A 20,841-nucleotide genomic window follows, 5' to 3' on the forward strand; every position below is an offset into this window, starting at 1 on the left:
GGTGTCCCATAAGTCTCCATACATAGGAGACATAATACATTCCATACATATATGGTTCTAACATGTATTTCTTTATATTTCTTCTTTATAGTTCTTCAGCAGACACGCATTGAAATGTGTTCCTGACAAAATGGCAGTCATATAGAGCATATTATATAAATAAAAATGGTTTATGTCAAGAAACGTTTATTTTTTCTATGTATGGAGACTTATGGGACACCCTGTATTATAATAACTTTGAAATAATGACAAATACAATTTTTCCTCTTTGTTTTAATGTAAAAAGGTAAAATTACTTGAAAATGTTTAATTCGCATACTATTTTTTTTAGAATATATATAAACAAGTTTTTTTTAAAAAGTAAAAAAAAAAAAAAATTAAAATAAACCTTCAAAAAGGATCGCCCACCCTCTCCAGGTCAACAACCTGGGGTGTGAAGTGGCTCATTTACATTTAAAGGGCCAGCACTCAAAACCACCTTTCTGGTGTCATTACTCAGAAATAGGGTTGAAGATGGACCTGTGGAGTTGAATTAATGAAGAATTCAGATCCAAACAGAGCATTTACAGAGAAATGTTTGAAAATGCAGAATTCCATTTAAAAAAGCAAAATATCACTCCTTAAAAACTCTCAAGACCAAACACACAAACACCCCGTTAGAGACCTTTAGAATGGAAAGTCTTAGTTTGTGAAGTTTATGAAACTGTATTGTCTGATTTAGAAAAGAAACTGAAAACAATACACATGAATCATCAGTTTCATCTGAAGGATACGCTGTATTTTGCGTCACCGGTTGATGTTTTCAAAGGCCTTTTCTTTGCCTATTTTTCTTTGGAGGATGTAACACTCACATCCACAGATCGTACATCTGGACACACATTGATGTTCAAGTTCTCCGTTTTGGCATAAACATGTTACATAACAGTACCAGGATAGAAGCCAGACCACTGTGACTCTAAACTGACAAATTACACAAACCAGATGACTGTTGAAATGATGGAAACGAACATGAGCAAGAATAAAATAGTGTTTTAGGGGAGAACTACTAACAAATAAATAAATAAAATTATATTGTATTATATTAAAATGTGCTTTGATTAGTATGTCATTGTAGATACATTCATTATTAACTCTAAATTGCTTCTGTTGTGTTGTTTTCTTCAGCCTGAATGTGAGGAATGAATGTATATTTATAAATTAATCACAGTTGTCCAGACAAAACATGAAATATTACAAGTCAAAGTACATTTTAATATCACTGCTTTCTTTAGTAATTTGCATTTTCCACACTGTGCCTACTATTTCCCATTTGGGGATGGAATATTATCATTTATGCACTGACAAGAAGAAGAGATAATATATTTTGCCGTGTTTCCTCTACGTGGAAACAGCTCGACTCAACTCATCTTGGGTACCAGGTGCTATTCCTGGAGACCATTTCCATTACAGGATACTACCGACTTTAGAGTATCTGGACGTCATAGCAACGCTGCATGTAACTTCCATGGCATCTGTTTAGAGCAGGGGTATGAAATTCATTTTAGGTCAGGGCCCACATTCAGCTAAATTTGATCTGAAGTAGGCTGAACCAGTAAAATAATGAGATAATAACATAAATAAAGCCAAAGTCTAAAGTTTTGTCTATGTTTCAGAGCGAAAAAAGTAAATGGATTAACCTTCTAATTACACTGGTCAACAACAAATTTATTGTTTAAGTTTTTCAAGCTGATTTAGGATAATGTTGGTGTGCTGAATCCAAAAATCACATTCATTTTGCTCAATCAGGTCAACTTTCTGAACTATGCTATATATTGGCTTTTTAACATTTTTGCTTACATTTATGGGCATTTTCACATCATATGATACAAAATTCTTTTATATTTCTTGCAATAAACGACGAAGATTTTACTTTTGCCAATTTATGATTAATGTTTTTTTAATATTACAGGTGAATGAAATGGTTTCGACTAGAAGATCTTGCAAAAATAAGCCTGATGTATTCTGCTACATCTGCGGTGAATACACCATTGTACCTAACAGGAATCCTGTTAGAAAACGATTTTTTTTTCTCTTAAAACCTATTTTGGGTGAGAACTATATAAAAAATCAACTGATAAAGTCACAAAAATGTAATCAATTTTGTGAGAAGATCAAATTTTTCAAAATCAAATTAGCAAAAAAACCTGACCTGATTGAGAAAAACAGATGTCATTTTTGGATTTAGCGGTGCAAAATGGTCCTAATGCAGTTGAAAAAACATATTCTAATGCTAGTAATTACTCACTTCATGGAGATAATATGCAAAAAAAAAAAAAAAACAAAAACTTTTTTGTCTAACAAATAACAATTGATTTACACTCAAACATGTTAGTGCAGATCAGGTTTATCAATAACAGCACAGTTACAGTAACAGTATTAATGTCAGTGTATGGGATGATGCGTAAGTGTCCACTGTGTTGGCTGATATGGAACTAAAACAACAAAACCCATGAATATACAAGAGAACAGCTAGAGAAGAACTGTCCACTGGAGTGACCACTATGCATGAAAGGGTTAAATGTTTTGTGCCTTTGTTGATGTGATCTATAATGCATATGTATAAATGATAAGTCAAGGCATAATATTGATAAAATTTCACTTATATTTCTTAACAAATTAAATTTTTTTCAGGTTATTCACATCCTTTTTGTTTGGATAGTTTGTAAATGTAAATATTGGCATAACTGAATATTATTTTTTGCACTAAAACAATTTGGAGTTGTCATTATTTATTAGTTATCATGGTATTATTTGACTGGTCCGGCTCACTTCAGATTAACCCTTTCATGCATGAATTGTGAGAACCTGAGTCAAGATTTATTTTTTGAGTGTTTTTATTCCTCCTTAGCCATGAAAAAAACAATGTGATTGAGTTTTTTTTTCTATGGAGTGACAAAAATATCCATGCATTTAATTTTTGAAGTAAAGAAACATGTGTTTAAAACCAAATATCAGAAAGTGATATGAAAACAATGAAATAAAAACATTTTAATGCTGCTAATCTGATGTCTTCTCACATTTTAATATATTCTAATGCTAGTACAGGGTGGGGAAGCAAAATTTACAATGAACATTTAGTTGTTTTTTCTCAGCAGGGACTACGTCAATTGTTTTGAAACCAAACATATATTGATGTCATAATCATACCTAACACTATTATCCATACCTTTTCAGAAACTTTTGCCCATATGAGTAATCAGGAAAGCAAACGTCAAAGAGTGTGTGATTTGCTGAATGCACTCGTCACACCAAAGGAGATTTCAAAAATAGTTGGAGTGTCCATAAAGACTGTTTATAATGGAAAGAAGAGAATGACTATGAGCAAAACTATTACGAGAAAGTCTGGAAGATACTATTAAAGAAGAATGGGAGAAGTTGTCACCCGAATATTTGAGGAACACTTGCGCAAGTTTCAGGAAGCGTGTGAAGGCAGTTATTGAGAAAGAAGGAGGACACATAGAATAAAAACATTTTCTATTATGTCAATTTTCTTGTGGCAAATAAATTCTCATGACTTTCAATAAACTAATTGGTCATACACTGTCTTTCAATCCCTGCCTCAAAATATTGTAAATTTTGCTTCCCCACCCTGTAATTACTCACTTCATGGAGATAATATGCAAAAAAAAAAACTTTTTTGTCTAACAAATAACAATTGATTTACACTCAAACATGTTAGTGCAGATCAGGTTTATCAAGAACAGCACAGTTACAGTAACAGTATGAATGTCAGTGTATGGGATGATGCATAAGCGTTCTCTGTGTTGGCTGATATGGAACTAAAACAACAAAACCCATTAATATACAAGAGAACAGCTGGAGAAGAACTGTCCACTGTAGTGACCTATGTATGAAAGGGTTAAATTGGGCTGAATGTGGCCCCCGGATGAAAATGAGTTTAACACCACTGATGTAGTGTAAACGTGGCATTTGTGAGTCCTTCCGTAGATCTGTAACTCCAGATTTTATTGCTTCACTCTGGTTAAATGTTTGAGTTTGACTGAGAAGTGTCCATATGGAATGAAACCTCCGCTAACCTGTGGGATTGTCTTAAGTGACTTGTGCTAAGCAGTATCGAAATAGACTTTGGTTACAGCTGCTCACTACTTTTATCAACATGAAAATATTCCACGCTGTTGTAACAGAGTTTAGGTATATAGTGTAGGATTCCACTTGCCATTGTTGACTTTTGTTGTGTTAATTCCATTTTTATTTTGGGGACATGAACCCCACACCCCTTCAAACTGGGGTCGTGCACCCCAGGAGATAGCAGCAGTTTTGTCGTTCTCTCCTGGTGAGTGCACACATGTTGGTCCTGTCTTTATTTTACATTTTTTTATTTTCTTTATGTCATATTTGAATAGGTGTTGAATGCCGTTGTGTTGGTGTCATGATTGGCTTTCGGTTGAGTATGTTTTTTTTTTTAATTGCAATGTTCTTTGTGTATGTGCGTGGAGTTTGCTAACTGTGATTTTCATTTTTATTTTTATTTTTTTTATTTTTAGCCTCAAGACGGACTGCAGGGTTTTCATTTAACGTATGTTTTTTTTTTGTATGTGTGCCAGGTATGTATTTTATTTACTTTATATTTACAACGTTAGTTATAGAGTAGCAGTTTTGTCGTTCTCTCCTGCCTCAAGACGGACTGCAGGGTTTTCATTTAACGTATGTTTTTTTTTTTTTTGTATGTGTGCCAGTGTGCCAGAATAAACTGGTGAACAAGAAAAAAAAAAGGGTTGTGTGGAAAAAACTCTTTGGCAACGCATCTGTACAGCCGCTACACTGTCATTGCTTTGCTTTTACTGGATCTGAACTCAACATTTTCCTTTTGTAACTGTTGCTCTTCTGTGAAAATGTAAGCACATAGACTGTAAATTACCTCAGATATTGTAAGAACGTTGTGACCATTAGGAAGCAGACGTATCCCACTCAGCCTATCTATCCTGTTTAAAGTGATGAATGACCACTCACTGAATGTATTCCAATGCACTATCCTACTGTACACTTACACACCAAAACAGCTGAAATACTACTCTTATGAGGTCCATAATATACATTTACCGAAGCATAACCATCTGTAATTTGTAACATTTAACGTAACCTAATGGCTGTGGAGCCCTGAAATTAAGCAGCGTCATGTCCAGGGTGTACCCCGTCTTCACTCGTTGGTACCAGGGAAAGGCTCCGGCACCCCCATGACCCCCCTGAGGATTAGGCGGTTTGGAAAAAGGATGACTGAATAACAGCAGCGGTATATTTTAACTGTGTACTTCTAACACATTTTCTTTGTACGTCACTACAGTTCTAATTGTTTTTCTGAAGTGTTGGCTTTAAAAGCTTGTCATACATTTCCTGTCTCACATCCTTGCAGTTCCTCTGTCTTGTAAATCTGTATAGTTACCTCCGCCAAAGAGGTTATGTTTTTGCCAGGGTTTGTTTGTTTGTTTGTTTGTCTGTCCGTTAGTGTGCAACATAACTCAAAAAGTTATGGACAGATTTGGATGAAATTTTCAGGGTTTGTTGGAAATGGGATAAGGAAGAAATGATTAAATTTTGGTGGTGATCGGGGGTGGGGGGGGCCCACGGGGGGGCCACTGATCAGCCTTGGTGGAGGTCTGCGCTCTCCGAGTGCTTCTAGTTTCTATTACTATTACTTTTTTTTTTTTTTATTGTTTGTTTTTTTGTACTATCTTGTTTTTTTGCACTATATTTATGCACTCACACTTTCTGTCTTGCATTTTATTCCGTTGCTGCCTTGACCTTTGAATTTCCGCGTTATGGGATCAATAAAATCTAATCTAACCTAATCTAATCTAGTCTAATCTAATCTAACCTAATCTAATCTAATCGAATCTAATCTAATCTAATCTAATCTAATCTAATCTAGTCTAACCTAACCTAATCTAATCTAATCTAACCTGATCTAATCTAACCTAATCTAATCTAATCTAATCTAATCTAATCAAGTCTAATCTAATCTAATCTAGTCTAACCTAACCTAATCTAATCTAATCTAATCTAATGTCATCTAATATAACCTAATCTAATCTAGTCTAACCTAACGTAATCTAATCTAATCTAATCAACCCCAGTGTTTCTCAAACTATGGGGCGGGCCCCTTAGGCGGGGCATGAAGGCTTGCCAGGGGGGTCATGGGATCTCTGCTGGGTGTTTTTTTCTCGTATCAGGTGGAACTAATGTTTTAGTGTTGGAGCACCCTGGACTCGTTTTAGAGACGTACAACAAACAAATCTACTGCCATGGTGATCTGTCACTAGACTAGACAAAGAGTTTAGGTTTGGAGAATGGACAAGGGTTGGACTGGGAAAGAAAAATGTGCAGTGTTTCTGGTTTTGCACCGTTTGTACAGTTTGCACTTTAATGTTCTGAGATGTGCAATGGAAACAGGCTCACTGCAGCCACTGATATTGTTCAAACATTCATCGTTGTTACCAAAATGTGTGTGTTGTTCTAAAAAAAAAAAAAAGTAACTTTATTGTCATAGTTGTAAGGTAATTGCTCATTTCCTATTTTTATTTGGAAAAATATTGTCTCAGGGGGCAGTCTGGTTGAATTTATTTGTATTGTTCAAACAATAATCTTAGTTATTTTTAATTTGCTATTATTCAAGGAAAAGCAAAAAGAATTTTTATGATATTGAGGTTTCTTTCAATACAAGTTATAATTGCACCACTGTTACAATGTTGTTGGGGTTGAGGGGGGCCTGGAGATTTTTCCTCCTCCGTAGGGGGGCCCCACAGAAAAAGACTGAGAACCACTGATCTAACCAAACCTAACCTAACCCAACCCAACCCAACCCAACCCAACCTAACCTAACCTAACCTAACCTAACCTAACCTAACCTAATTAAAAGATGAAATGTTCCATATTGGACAATTTCAAATTCTCTTCTTAAACTTAATAAACTCTTTAAAACCCTATTGGATTAGCTGGAAAATGCATTGTCACAAAGTTAAAATGTTTTCTGTGTTTATGAAAACTTTACTTTTAGAGATATTCGATGTGTTACGGTGGATTGAACTGCTAACATTATTTTAAGTAAGTAAAATAAACTCAAAGTGAATCATGCACAGCAGTAAAATGTAATATACACAGGAATATAGAAGTAACATTTATCTAAAAACATGAAATCATGGGCTTTGGTAGTCTCATTTCTTCTCTTCTGACTTTTTATTTATTTATTTATTTTTAAATTTTATTATTATTATTATTATTATTATTATTATTATTATTATTATTATTATTATTTTTTTTTTTTTTTTTTTTTTTTTACATATTTTAATGTAGAAATACTGCATGGTGCATGTATAAGGATCTGAATACTTCCTCCTCTGACTAATATATATCTGACTAAATTATACCTTATCACTGTTGTAATGTTTTTTTTTTCACTGTATAAAACACAGGAATGTGATATCATGAATTGCGAACAGAAAACATGCCACTTTTAATTGGCGTGTTATCAGTACGCATTATAAGCCTTCAGTGTGTATATTTATGGTGTGTAAAAAAACATGTCATTAGCACGGTTACCAGCTAGCAGTTAGGGGTTAGGGGGCAGGGTTAGGTTTAGGGTTGGGGTTAGGGTTTGGGTTAGGTTTAGGGTTAGGGTTTGGGTTAGGGTTTAGGGTTAGGATTAGGTTTAGGGTTTGGGTTAGGGGTTAGGGTTATGTTTAGGGTTGGGGTTAGAGTTTGGGTTTGGGTTAGGGTTAGGGTTAGGGTTTGGGTTAGGGTTTAGGGTTAGGATTAGGTTTAGGGTTTGGGTTAGGGTTATGTTTAGGGTTGGGGTTAGGGTTAGGGTTTAGGGTTAGGATTAGGTTTAGGGTTTGGGTTAGGGGTTAGGGTTATGTTTAGGGTTGGGGTTAGGGTTTGGGTTAGGGTTAGGGTTTGGGTTTAGGGTTAGGATTAGGTTTAGAGTTTGGGTTAGGGGTTAGGGTTATGTTTAGGGTTGGGGTTAGGGTTAGGGTTTGGGTTTGGGTTAGGGTTTAGGGTTAGGATTAGGTTTAGGGTTTGGGTTAGGGTTATGTTTAGGGTTGGGGTTAGGGTTAGGGTTTAGGGTTAGGATTAGGTTTAGGGTTTGGGTTAGGGGTTAGGGTTATGTTTAGGGTTGGGGTTAGGGTTTGGGTTAGGGTTAGGGTTTGGGTTTAGGGTTAGGATTAGGTTTAGAGTTTGGGTTAGGGGTTAGGGTTATGTTTAGGGTTGGGGTTAGGGTTAGGGTTAGGGTTTGGGTTTGGGTTAGGGTTTAGGGTTAGGATTAGGTTTAGAGTTTGGGTTAGGGGTTAGGGTTATGTTTAGGGTTGGGGTTAGGGTTTGGGTTAGGGTTAGGTTTAGGGTTGGGGGTTTGGGTTAGGGGTTAGGGTTAGGTTTAGAGTTGGGGTTAGGGTTTGGGTTAGGGGTTAGGTTTAGGGTTTGGGTTAGGTTTATGGTTGGGGTTAGGTTTAGGGTTAGGGTTAGGTTTAGGGTTTGGGTTAGGGGTTAGGGCTAGGATTAGGTTTAGGGTTTGGGTTAGGGTTAGGTTTAGGGTTGGGATTAGGGGTTAGGTTTAGGGTTTGGGTTAGGGTTAGGTTTAGGGTTAGGTTTAGAGTTCGGGTTAGGTTTAGGGTTAGTGATTAGCACAATTAGCAGCTAGCGCATTGACATACCATCAAATGACATTAAATAACACGTGAAAGGATGAAAATGCATATGTATAGCACACCAAATGCAATAAACTGGAACCACTTACAAGGTGGTTTCATGAGATCAGTCTGAACATACTGAGTCTTATGTTTGTTCTGTTCTACTCCTGTAGTCGTCCGTCTGCAATAAGATGTGTTTTAGCTTCTAATCACTGGTTCATACAAGTAAATGAGTAGAGATCTGTAACAGCGACACGGAAATGTGTAGATCGGCACTCGTGGGAAAGAGACACCGCTTGATAAAATGGCACACACACACACACACACACACACACACACACCCAGTGCTGGTGGTGTGTAATTCATGGCCCATTAATCGCTGTGTGACCTTCTTGAAGTGTTTGGTGATCCACAGTTCCTAGTGAGCTTACGGGCTAATAGATGGTATCCTACTGCTCACACACACACACACACACACACACACACACACACACACACACACACACACACACACACACACACACACACACACACACACACACACAAACAGCCTGTTGGCATGTTCATGGATCAGGGGGTTAATAGATAGTGGCATTCGTCACTATTTAAACGTGCATACTGTATTTCTGCAAATCCCCATAGCTGATAGAGACACATCCATCCACTGCACAGTTCAGTGTCTGACACACTCATTGCATACTGATGTACTGCTGTAATGGGCTCATTACTAGTTGCACACTCATATACATATAGGCTACACACACACACACACACACACACACCTACACACATAACACCCCCCCCCCCAAAAAAAAACAAAAAAAAACAAGCCCACGCATTTTGAGTTTTGATGTAGTTTCTCTGCAATTAAATCCGCAGGCACATAACCTGTATTCACATGTGTAAATGAAAACGGCAGAAGGGTCAGAGCACCGCCTAACCTATGCAATCTTGTTATTTCTGTGCAAATGCACATATAAACAACAAACTGTTCATTACTGATTGTTTACCATAAGCTAAATTCTGTGGGTGTGAGAGAAAATTTTCACACATACACATCCAGGGCTCATGTACCTTTCTGTATTTATAGCAACTTCTGTCTTGATATATGTGTGTATGTATCTGTTTTCACTTTTATTGTATACTTACACTCGCTATGCAAAACACAGAAGCAGCGTGATATTTTGTCGGGGCGAAAAAAAAAAAAAAAAAAATGAAGGCACAATATTTCCTTGACTTTCTGGTTTTTTTGTTTGACACTGCAGACAAAGTAAACAGAAAGAATACTATGCAAATGTAGAGTTCCATTGTGGAATATGTTGTTTTCTCTTGGTTTCTGAAGTGCATTTTGCAAACAAGGCAGTTTTTACCTTCTGTATTTATGTGCCATGACATGGGTGAGATAGGTAGGAAGTGAGAAACACCTTCTTACTCTAAAACACAGTTGGAAATTGATTTACATGAACGTGTGACCAAAAAAAAAAAAAAAAGCGTGATTAATCCATGCACTGCAAAAATCAAAATCTTACCAAGTGTATTTTTCTCATTTCTAGTCCAAATATCTCATCACACTTAAATAAGACATAATCACCTAAAGAGTAACTTTTCAGTGAGATATAAGAACTTATGGTAACACTTTACTTGAAGGTCTAGTTTATAATGCATTAAGTGCACATTCATAAGACATTATAATGCATTTACAATACATAATAAAAGTCATTACAACAGTTTATGATCACGTACAGCAACTTATACCAAGGTTAATAAAGTATTATAAGTGTAGGCATAATGTATTATAAATTCAGCTTTCATAATATTTTATACATCCATACCAAAGCAGTGTGAAGGAATTTATTTTTTTAGGTGGGGAACTTTTGTTAGGTTTTGTCACTGGTCCCTATACACATCTATTTTAGGGATTTCATATTTATTAAAAAAAAAAAAACAAGTATGTGTTTGAATTAACGAAGATTTAGAGCTGCCACATTATTTTTTATTTATGTATAAAGCAACATGTAACACTTCTATTTACTGTCTCTGCTCTTTTAATGTTTAGTTTTTGCAAAATAAAGAGTTATTAAGAACACTTTAATGTATAATTTTTGACTTACACTTTACTCAGAACCAGCAGATACTGCTCATACGTCATCAGACTTGTGTTACAGTATCATCAGCCAACCTGCAACTTATTATTGATGTTTCTAAGGCATTATTCAGTTTCAGAAACTGTCAGAGCAGATCTCTGTGTTTTTATAACTGGCTACAGTTATGATGGTTAGAATGTGTTACATAACCCAGGACTTGAGATTCTTCCTTCAAACACTGTTGTCACTTTGGTATGGATGTATAAAACATAATGAAAGCTGCATTTATAATACATTATGCTTACACTTATAATACTTTATTAACCTTGGTATAAGTTGTTTTACATGATCATAAACTGTTGTAATGATTTTTATAATGCATTATTTATTTATTTATTTATTTATTTATTTATTTATTTATTTATTTATTTATTTATTTATTTATCTTTTTATGAGCAATGTGACAGTACGTACAAAAGAGCAGAATTACAGTGCATTCATTATACATTGCCTTTTATATCATTTTTCCCATGCCCAATTATTATTATTATTATTATTATTATTATTATTATTATTATTATTATTATTATTATTATTATTATTATTATTATTTACTCAACTAATTTTCTAATCTAGTGTTTTACACCAGGTTTCATTCAACACATTTCTGATGTTTTTATTGTTTGGGCTATTTTTTGTTTCCTGTAAAGCCATGTAGTTTATATTTTTGTGAGTTTTTAATGCTGTGTACAATACTCCCCTTTATTTATTTATTTTGTATTCCAATAAAGATACTGAGAAATGCATACCATGCTGATTCTAATTGTGTGGAAACAGTATAACCAACAGTGGCCTATAAGACTTCTATACTGTCCTGTATTCTAGCAGATGAAGTGGAGTTTATCAGATCATGTTAATAAACATGTTAATATCACTGCTGTATTTTTCATTTTTCACGTTCCATACCTTCCCTACGTTTCCTTTTTAGGAGTGGGATACACAACTTTTAATCAAAGTTTCAGTTCTTGGGTTGTGTTTGGGTGTTAGTAGGACTGAAGGTAATTAAAAGTGCCATTCCAGGTACCAGGGCAAATGTTAAAGTCTGGCACTGGTCTCTTCAGTACCAATTTGTTTAGAAGCAGGAGTGGAATTTAAAGAGCCGAGGAGCTGACCCAGAGAAAATGCAGTATGGGATAAGAGGTGTGGCTTATTCTTGACTGAAAAGTTACTTGAAAAATAGACAGCAATATGTACAAATTAACAATACTATGTCACAATACAGGAAGGTCACCTGTGGCGTACCCCAAGGATCGGTGATTGGTCCAAAAGTTTTTCTGTTCTATATTAATGATATTTGTAATGTCACTGAATTATTAAAATTTATTATTTTTGTGGATGATACAAATATGTTCTGTTCTGTGAAAGGAACTTTTGTCCACAGTTGGAAGGGATTTAGAAATTCTTAAAACTTAGTTTGATGTCAATAGATTGTCACTTAACATTAAAAAAACTAAATTTATGGTTTTTGGGAATCGAAAAGAAATTGATGCGGACATTACAGTAAAAATATGTGATGCTGAAATTGAAAGAGTGTTTGATATAAAATTTTTAGGGGTTGTTATTGATCACAAATTAACATGGAAACCTCATATTAGATATATAAAAGAAAAAACTGCAAAGTCAATGGTAATCTTGTATAAATCCAGAAATCTACTCAACCATAAGGCACTACACATAATTTACTGTTCACTTAAACTCCCTTAGATGTCAGATTGTGTGGGAGTATGGGGCTCGACATATAAAACAACTGTAAACACTATAGTCCTATCTAATCTAATCTAATCTAATCTAATGTGACCTCGTCTAATCTAATCTAGTCCAATCAAATTGAATCAAATCAAATGTAATCTAGTCTAATCTAATCTAGTCTAATCTAATCTAATGTGACCTAGTCTAATGTAATCTAGTCTAATCTAATCTAGTCCAATCGAATTGAATCAAATCGAATGTAATCTAGTCTAATGTAATCTAGTCTAAACTAATCTAGTCCAATCGAATTTAATCGAATCAAATGTAATCTAGCCTAATCTAATGGAATCTAGTTTAATCTAATCTAGTCTAATCTAGTCTAGTCTAATCTAATCTAATCTGGTCTAACATAATTTAGTCTAATCTAATCTAGTCGAATTGAATCGAATGTAATCTAGTTTTATATAATCTAGTTTAATCTAATCTGGTCTAATGTAATGTAATGTAATGTAATCTAGTCTAATCTAATCTAATTTTACCTAGTCTAATGTAATCTAGTCTAATCTAATCTAGTCCAATCGAATAGAACCAAATCTAATCTAATCTAATCTAATCCAATCTAATCTAATCTAATCTAATGTGACCTAGTCTAATGTAATCTAGTCCAACTGAATTGAATCAAATCAAATGTAATCTAGTCTAATCTAATCTAGTCTAATCTAATCTAATGTGACCTAGTCTAATGTAATCTAGTCTAATCTAGTCCAATCAAATTGAATCGAATCAAATGTAATCTAGTCTAATGTAATCTAGTCTAATCTAATGGAATCTAGTTTAATCTAATCTAGTCTAATCTAATCTAATCTGGTCTAACATAATTTAGTCTAATCTAATCTAATCTAATCAAATGTAATCTAGTTTTATATAATCTAGTTTAATCTAATGGGATCTAGTCTAATCTAATCTAATCTGGTCTAATGTAATCCAATGTAATGTAATCTAATGTAATCTAGTTATGAGTGGGTGATACAGTTATGTTAGAATAAAAAAAAACAACATAGTTCTAAGTCTTGCATATCCACATATATGATAGGAGATTCAAATTAAAGAGTTATTTCACCCTGTTTTTTTCTCTAATTTCACACTATCAAAACAGAGAAGTGCTTTGTTTGCTGTCACTTTTATTTTAACAGGATTCGTTGCAGAACAAAATGCACTTCAGATACTAAGTGAAAACAAAGTGTTCCGCTATGAAACTGCAAATTCACAGTGTTTTATTTTCATCTTTGTTTACTGCTTTTCACTCTAACATGATGTTGTGGGAAATGAAAGGTCAAAGAGAAATGGGCTCTTCTTCCTCTTGTGTACTCAGAGCTTACATCTCTACACAAACTCATAATATACTTTCAGATGGGTGATGGCGTCTTCTCCTTCTCCTTTTTATCCTTCATCCATTCTTTCTCCCACATGTTGAGTACATTTCCACGCACACTAACATTCAACTATTATTCCAAAGTTGACAGGTGTCGTGTGAACAGGATATTCCACTTGAACATTACACATTGGCTTGTTTCTAAATAAAAAAATAATAATTAGTACTTTTACTGCATGTTTAGCCCCACAGCCCCTGTTTAACCCTTTCATGCATGAATTATGAGAACCTTAATCAAGATTTTTTTCCTGAGTGTTTTTATTCCCATTAAGGCATGAAAAAAACAATGCGTTTGGATTTTTTAATGAATCTATTTTTCATGGAGTTACAAAAATGTCCACTCAGCTGGACACCATGTGTTACATTTTTGAAGCAAAGACACATATATTTAAAACCCATCATCATAAAGTGATATACTGTGTGAAAACTATGAAATAAAAACATTTTTAATGCAGCTAATCTGATGTTTTCTCACATTTTATCATACTCTAATACTAGGTTTTACTCATTTCATGGAGATTCATGCAGTAATTACACTGGTCTACAATTTTTTAGAAATAATTTGCTTCAGACATTAAATGTGCTAAATGTTACAAATTTTAATAAGATTAATTGGAAAATAAATGACAAAAGTGCTGGTTTGCTAATGTTTTCAAGGTATATGATTAAGTGTTATTACACATATATACTGGTTTATGTACATTTAAATAATAGTTTTATAAATCTTCCACTAAATAGAACCTGTAAAGTGAATGTATTCTAAAGTGCAGACAATGTTTTGAAGTAGATCTTGTAGCTCTGAGACAAATATTCCTTTTGAGTCAAACCCATTCTCTCGTTAATTCTTGAATTTCACATTTTGACCTAAGGCTGTATCTTGGAAAGTTCAGCCAACCAGTATTTTTGACTTGATTTTTCTTTATCAGTGACTCTCATGTGGTAAAATTTCATTACTTTTATTCTGGAAGCATTTTTCTTGTAGACCAGTGTTATCTGAACCTGCTTTATCCTCACTAGGGTCACTGGGGGTCGCTTGGAGCCTATCCCAGCTACATAGGGGCGAAGGCGGGGTACACCCTGGACAAGTCGCCAGTTCATCACAGGGCTGAACATATAGAGACAAACAATCACTCTCACATTCACACCTATGGGCAATTTAGATTAACCAATTAACCTATCAGTGCATGTTGTTGGATGGTGGGAGGAAGCCGGAGTACCCGGAGAGAACCCACGCAGACACGGGGAGAACATGCAAACTCCACACAGGAAGGTCCCACCCCCTGTCGACTGGTGTTGGAATCGAACCCAGGACCTTCTTGCTGTGAGGCACCAGTGCTAACCACTGCACCACCCATTTCATGGAGATAATACATAAAAAAAAAAACAAAAAATGTTTGTTTGAGAAAATTAGCTGTTGATTTACCCTCAAACATGTTTGTGCAGACCAGGTTTATCAAGAACAGCAAAGTTAAAGTAATGGTCTGAATATCAGTGTAGATGATGCATGACCGTCCACTGTGTTGGCTGACATCCTCTTGAGATCCAGTAAAGTGAAAATCTTTAGCTTTTTTACATTAAACAGTAGGGATGGGAATCGATAAGAATTTAACGATTCCGATTCAATTATTGATTTTGCTTATCGATCCGATTCCTTATCGATTCTCATTGGGTGAGGGAATAAAAGAGTACAAACAGGTGTGTTTGCATTCACTGTCTTTTATATTTCCATCTGCACAGAAAATAGAACATATACAGTATGTACAAATAATAAGAACAGATGACGCCCGGCCCTGGTTTTGGGGGGGGGGGGGCGTACAGTGAAAGTGAAACTAAAGACGCTTTAGTAATTCCTCCATTGCCGCATTTCTACTGCGTGGAACCAGTTTGACTCTGCCTGTCTGCTGTTGTTGTTGTGCACTTCATTTCCTTTTCCCTACCTTCGTAAACTTGTATTTGAGGGGGTACGACGTTTGTTTCCTGCACTGGAACCAGAACTGGGCCTGGATGACGTCCTGCCGCTAGATTCACAAGCACTGCTAAGCAGCGTATGAAATGAATCACATGCTGTGGACAAATGTTTGAGCAGAATGGAGGATTCCACCCTTTAGAACAAATAGAAGCTTTGACAGTGGTCCAGTGGACCTGGTGTCGTCTTTTTAGACCGTTTCTGCCTCAACGCCATGTTGGCTACATTCTGACCAAAACAATGCAGCGTATGCGTGATGTCATCGCGAATACGCAACAAAGGCGGAATCAATAAGCAGAATCATTAAGCAGGCAGGCAAACGATTCCAAGGAATTGAGCTACTGGGATCCGATTCTCTAATGCCACGTTTCCACTACGTAGAACCAGCTCGACTCGGCTCGACTCCATATTCCTGGAGACCGTTTCCATTACAAGATACTACCGACTTTACAGTACCTGGATGTCATAGCGATGCAGCGTGTTATTTCCGTGTCGTCTGTTCAGAGAGTTGCTGATAAACTCGCTCGTTGCGTGTTGTCTCGTCTGAATTTTTACGTCGGCTACCAAAGACTGAATCTCCTGGACTGACCATGGTGTAGTTTTGGGCTGTTATCATGTGGATTAATGTACCGCTATATTTACTGTCCACTTCCACATCTGTTTTTTGTAAAACAGCGGGTCACAGAGAAAACTCTCTGGCCAGTCAGTGGTCTGCAGTGTTTACATGTCACGTTCTAGTATCTGGTCTCCAGTCCTGGAACCTCAGCGGAGGTGATACCAAAAAACTAGTACCGGGTACCAGATTCCAGGTCCTTTTTCGTAATGGAAACACAAAAAGGCCGAGTTGAGTCAAGTCGAGTCGAGCCGATACCACACAGTGGAAACGAGGCATAAAAGAACTGGTTCTTGATTCCCATTCCTAGTCCACAATGATTATGCTTTCATGGAGCCCATAATTGGTATCAGCGCCCCTGGACGACCCCACCTGTGACCCAGCGCTGTCCACTGTTGTTTCTTTCTTTCTTTCATTCATCTCTCGTCCTTCCTGTTTCGTGTGGCCTTGCTGATACATGGCTCTGTGCTTCTCCTTGTCTCTCTGAAGTCGTCTAAAGGCACATGTCTTCATGTGTGGGTCCCTGTGTGTGTTATTTCAGATATGCTTTCATCTGTATGTATGATCATATGAATATTGAGGCTTTCAGATCTCCCCAAGCATGTAAGTGAGACCTTATTCACTGTGCATCTAAATGTGCAGGGGCTAGTGTGTGTTTCAACTCTCATACATGTACATAATGTCTAGGTATGACCACATTTATTTATGTGTGTACTTTTGTTTATTGCCGTATATCTCTGGTGGTCTGGTCCTACAAATAGCTGATACAAATTACATCCCAGTAACCCCCCCCCCCCCTCCACATGTGTGTATGCGCTCCATCACTACATGACTGTTCTTGGTGAAAATTACTTTTCTTCCCTACGCTTGACGTTCCTCTACACTCTTTTTTTCCCCCTCTCATCCTCCCTTCAGGTTCGCTGTGTGCTTCCATACTGTAAGCCTTATTTACATTCACAGCCAGACTGAATCCCTGAGGAGTCCCACAGTCGTCCAGCGTGTTGTCTTGACAGAGACAAGCGATTCTTTGTGCAGCAGGCTTACCCTGGCTCTCACAAGTTTTGGCTCAGTTTGTCTCTTTTTTTTCCGTTCTTCCTTTTGTCTTTCTGGGTCGCTGTTTCTTTCTCATCTCTCTTTCTCTGTTGTAATTTGCAGAGTGGCTCAGACATTACATCAGCTCTACTCCTGTTAACGTCTCAGGGGGTTTGATGAGCAAAATAACGTTTTTTTGTTTTGTTTTTTTTTTATTATCAACACAATCCCCAAAGTGACACAAAGTGGATATGTATTTGTCCTGTTAAGTATTAATTCAGTACAGTTTACAGTATGGATCACAGTCTCCAGCGTCATCCCAAAATAATTAAAAACCCACAGAAGTGTCACAACGGTGCATTGGCAAAATGAAATTACAAAATACTTACAGGTGGTGTTCATGTTTCCAAATAAGGCAGATCACATTAACCCTGTGTTTTTCAACCTTGGGGTCGGGACCCCATGTGGGGTCGCCTGGAATTTAAATGGGGTCGCCTGAAATTTCTAGTACTTGATAAAAAATTTTAAAAAATTAAACCTGCCAGTAACACTTGACTTGAAGGTCTACTTTATAATGCATTAAGCGCACATTCATAAGACATTATAATGCATTTATAATGCATGATAAAAGTCATTACAACAGTTTATGATCATGTACAACAACTTATACCAAGGTTATTAAAGTATGATAAGTGTAGGCATAATGTATTATAAATGCATCTTTCATTATGTTTTATACATCCATACCAAAGTGACAACAGTGTTTGAAGGAAGAATCTCCAGTCCTGGGTTACAGAACACATTCTAACCATCATAACTGTAGCCAGTTATAAAGACACAGAGAACTGCTGTGACATGTAGTTTCTGAAACGGAATAATGCCTTAGAAACATCAATAATAAGTTACAGGTTGGCTGATGATATTGTAACACAAGTCTGATGACGTATGAGCAGTATCTGCTGGTTCTGAGTAAAGTGTAAGTCAAAAATTATACATCCAAGTGTTCTTAATAACTCTTTATTTTGCATAAACAAAACATTAAAAGAACAGAGACAGTAAATAGAAGTGTTACATGTTGCTTTGTACATAAATAAAAAATAATGTGGCAGCTCTAAATCTTTGTTAATTCAAACACATACTTTTTTTTTTTTTTTAATAAATATGAAATCCCTAAAATAGATTGGTATAGGGACCAGTGACAAAACCTAACAAAAGTTCCCCACCTAAAAAATAAATTCCTTCACACTGCTTTGGTATGGATGTATAAAACATTATGAAAGCTGCATTTATAATACATTATGCCTACACTTATAATACTTTATTAACCTTGGTATAAGTTGTTGTACATGATCATAAACTGTTGTAATGACTTTTATAATGCATTATAAATGTGCGCTTAATGCATTATAAACTAGACCTTCAAATAAAGTGTTACCAAACTTCCTAATAAAATTTTACATTATATAGACTAAATGCAGGGTGACCAGGTGCTTATGAGCCACATGTGGGACAAGGAGTGTGTTTGTGTGGGACAATGTGGGACACGTAAAAGTAATGCTGGAACAAAGTCTAGATTTTTAAACAATGTCCAGCTTATAAATATGAATAACAACAATTTGATTTGGTTGCACACAGTATGCATATTTTTGCACATTTATTTTTTGCTTTTTTTGCACAGGTTTCAACAACTTTTTTTTGCTTGTAAAAACAAAACAAAAAAATCTACTTGTAAAAACTCAAAAAAGAAACCTCAAGTTTCAAACATTGTAATTAAATACTTTTAGAAAATCGGCTTTTTTTTATTTGAGAACATGTTCTCAACCCTCCAAGGTAAACTAATCTATGAGCAATAAAACAAAAAGCCATAACTGACAACATTAGAATAGCTGTTTCCACTTCCAGACAACCTAACATTACTTGGACCCAAATCTTTGTGCATCCAAACACAAAACGTTCTCACAGAGTAATAAAAATAGAATAATGTAAAGAAAATATCCTGTGGAATTTTGTCAAAAAATAAATATCCACATACTTAACAAAAGCATATTGTGTCGCCTCAAGTCTCTCAGTTCAAACTCCAATCTTAAAAGTACGTAAAAGGGAAAATGGATCAAATCTAACCAAACATATCATGCATACAGTGTGTCGCTTCAAGTCATACTCGCCTCCATGTGCGATTTAGAAATAAGTTTGACATAGTTCGCAGAATACCCTCTGTGAATCATCCCCCACTGCTTTCACTCATGTTAAACATTTTCCCATTCTTTTCTGTAGTTGCATCGTCTTTTTTTTGTGTGTGTGTGATGACATATTTGGATTAGAAATTAGAAAAATACAATTGGATTTTGATTTTTGCAGTGTGGGTTTTACTGGTGAATCAATGTTGTAGAAGATGACAGTGTTTCCACGGTAACTACGGAGCCTCTGAACGTTCAAATGGGTCATATCTGATAACCATGAAAAGATGACAAACTGTATTTACATCAATTATTTACATGTATTAATAGGATTAGGGATGTAACGATATGAAAATTTCATATCACGGTTATTGTGACTGAAATTATCATTGTTATCGCGGTATTGTTGAAATTGTTCTCAAGATGTTCAAAAAGTACTAATACACACACTGAAATAATTTAACCAAGTTGTATTTTAAAAAATAAAATAAAATAAAATAAAATAAAATAATAGGCACAATACACTTTCTGTTGCAGAAACATTCAAATATTAACCCTTACTGATCTGAGTCTATTTGGTCCATTTTTCAGTCCTTTTGATTTTGCCTTTATATACTATATAAACAAATGTTTACTATACCCATGTTTGGGATCTTTTTTTTTTCAGCACAACTTCATTTATATCGTCTGCCTTTTATTTTTTTCACTTTAACCTACTATATCAACATAAAAAGACAGAAAACACAAAAAAATATATAAAATCCGATTTGAAAAATGTATATAATTTATTGCATAAATAACAGAAAGATGCATAATGAACCGTTTCAAAGATTTTAAAAGTGAATATTAGTTCCAAATATTAGGTATATAAAATTAAAATTGTAATAAATTAAAACTATACTTAAATATTTGACAGAAAAGCAGATCTTTACATAGGTGTTTTCTCTGGAAAAGTGTGGTAATCAAACACAGTTATCATGATAATTAGAATTTAACCCTTTCATGCACAGTGGTCACTCCAGTGGACAGTTCTTCTCCAGCTGTTCTCTTATATATTCATGGGTTTTGTTGTTTTAGTTCCATATCAGCCAACACAGTGGACACTTATGC

This window comes from Sphaeramia orbicularis, chromosome 9 (genome assembly GCF_902148855.1).
Source record: "Sphaeramia orbicularis chromosome 9, fSphaOr1.1, whole genome shotgun sequence".
Lineage (NCBI taxonomy): Eukaryota > Metazoa > Chordata > Actinopteri > Kurtiformes > Apogonidae > Sphaeramia > Sphaeramia orbicularis.